We start from the raw sequence: 2,428 nt of genomic DNA on the forward strand, positions 1-2,428 counted from the left end.
TCGATAGGTACACTTTCCTTCATTGTGATAATAGTTAGTTTCAAGAACGATTAATTATAAATTTTTAAAACCTATCGCAAATATCACGTATCAAGTTCTAGGCGCCGTTGCCGGGGAACTAGGATATTAGGAACACTTGATTTTTATTACTTTAGTCATTTTACTTTTATTGCAATTTAAAATTTTCTTTTCTTTTCTAATTTTTCATTTATTTTCTTCTGACAGGTTTTTTTTTCTAGTTTATGACCAGAAGAAACCCGTTAGGACCACTACTTTTTGACGGTGAGATCGACCACACAGTTTGCAAAAACTGAAGAGAAATAAGGCGAAGCCTAAGATACACAGAGGAAGAGCAAGAGGACGATACTTCAACCACAACCGAGGAGATGACTGAAAACCAATAAAATCCGCTGCCTCATGCGATTGCTGCTGATCCAGTAAATCAGAATCCTACTCAACGCACTATGTATAATTATGCTAAACCTAATTTAACAGGAACTGAGTCAAGTATAGTTAGACCTGCTATTGTTGCAAATAATTTTGAACTGAAACCTAACACAATTCAAATGATACAACGGTTTGTTCAGTTTGATGGTTTGCAAGATGAGGATCCAAACAATCACTTGACAAATTTTCTAGAGTTTTACGATACTTTTAAGATCAATGGAGTTTCTGATGATGCCATTCGCCTTCGGTTGTTTCCCTTTTCATTGAGGAACAAAGCTAAACAGTGGTTGCACTCATTACCAAGAGGGTCAATCACTACTTGGGAACAAATGATCGAAAAGTTTTTACTTAAATATTTTCCGCCCTCTAAAACGGCTAAGTTGAGGAATGACATTTCTTCCTTTGTGCATATGGATCTAGAAACACTCTATGATGCATGGGAGAGATACAAGGATCTTTTGAGAAGATGCCCTCACCATGGGTTACCACTTTGGCTACAGGTTCAGACATTTTACAACAGTGTGAACCCCTCAATGAGGCAACTCATCGACGCAGCTGCCGGTGGAACTTTGAATAACAAAACACCTGAGGCGACTTACAAATTTATTGAGGAAATGTCACTAAATAGCAATCAGTGGCAAGTTATGAGGACAAAGCCGACGAAAGCAGCCGGTGTTTTCAACCTCGATGCGTTTACTATGCTATCTAACCAAGTAGATCTCTTAAATAAAAAGATTGACGGTTTGTGTGGTTCTACCCAGGTACATCCAGTGATGAGGTGTGATTCGAATGGAGGAGGAGCATGCATAGAATATCAACCCTTCAACCCTAGCATCAAGGAGGAACAAGTCCAATATATGGGTAACAATAACTCTAGACCCCAAAATAACCCGTATAGTAACACTTATAATGCAGGTTGGAGGAACCATCCCAATTTCTAGTGGGGTGGTCAAGGAAATCAAAGGCCACAACATCCTCCGGGTTTTCAACAACCACCTTACTAGCAGGAAAAGAAGCTGAACCTTGAGGAGATGTTAACAAAATTAATCTCGGTGTCAGAAACTCGTTTCCAGAATACCGAGACAGCCCTTAAGAATCAACAAGCGTCAATCCAATAGGTCGAAACTCAGATAGGCCAACTCTCCAAACTAATTTCTGGACAACCACAAGGTAGTTTGTCGAGTAACACGAAATCTAACCCAAGGGAACAACTCAATGCGATTACCACTCATGACAAGGAAGGGTTAGATAAGCCTACATTAGAACTTAGGCAAGGCATTGTGGTAAGTCAAGATAAAGGTGAGGTAGTCTACAATGAGCAAAAAATGGTAAGTAAAGAGTACAAACCACGGGTGCCATACCCTAATGCGACAAGGAAGACCATACAGATGAAAAATTCAGTAAATTCCTTAAACTATTAAAGAAATTACATATTAACTTACCGTTTATCGAAGCTTTCTCGCAGATGCCAAACGGAGTCAAATTCTTAAGGGAGCTTCTAGCAAACAATTGAAAGTTGGATGAGGCGTCACATGTGGAGTTGAATGCAGTTTGCTCAGCCATTCTATAGAATAAGCTACCCAAAAAATTGAAAGATCCAGGGAGTTTTATGATTCCTTGTTTAATTGGTAGTTTAGATGTTCATAATGTATTGGCTGAATTAGGGGCAAGCATTAATGTTATGCCTTATAAAATTTTTAAACAGCTAGGTCTTGGGAAACCCAAACAAACTAGGACGAGCATTCAATTGGCTGATAAAACCATTAGATTTCCTAAGGGTTTTATTGAAGATGTTCTTGTTAAGATCGATAAATTTATATACCCAGTAGACTTTGTTGTTCTAGACATGGAAGAGGATAGTAATGCACCTTTGATTTTAGGACGACCCTTTTTAGAGACTCTAGAACCATTATTGATGTTGGTACAGGTGAACTCACACTTCGTGTGGGAGATGAAACAATCAGCCTTTAAGCTCATAAGA

General features: G+C 38.6%; 1 non-coding gene across 1 annotated transcript; it reads right to left on the minus strand.

Annotated features, from left to right (window-relative positions):
• Positions 1–824: 824 nt before the first annotated feature.
• On the minus strand, positions 825–931 carry LOC128280981 (small nucleolar RNA R71). The gene has a single exon (XR_008271198.1). It is a non-coding gene; the product is annotated as a small nucleolar RNA R71 (small nucleolar RNA).
• Between the last annotated feature and the right edge of the window lie 1,497 nt (positions 932–2,428).

The sequence above is a fragment of the Gossypium arboreum genome, chromosome 9, assembly GCF_025698485.1.
Source record: "Gossypium arboreum isolate Shixiya-1 chromosome 9, ASM2569848v2, whole genome shotgun sequence".
Classification (NCBI taxonomy): domain Eukaryota; kingdom Viridiplantae; phylum Streptophyta; class Magnoliopsida; order Malvales; family Malvaceae; genus Gossypium; species Gossypium arboreum.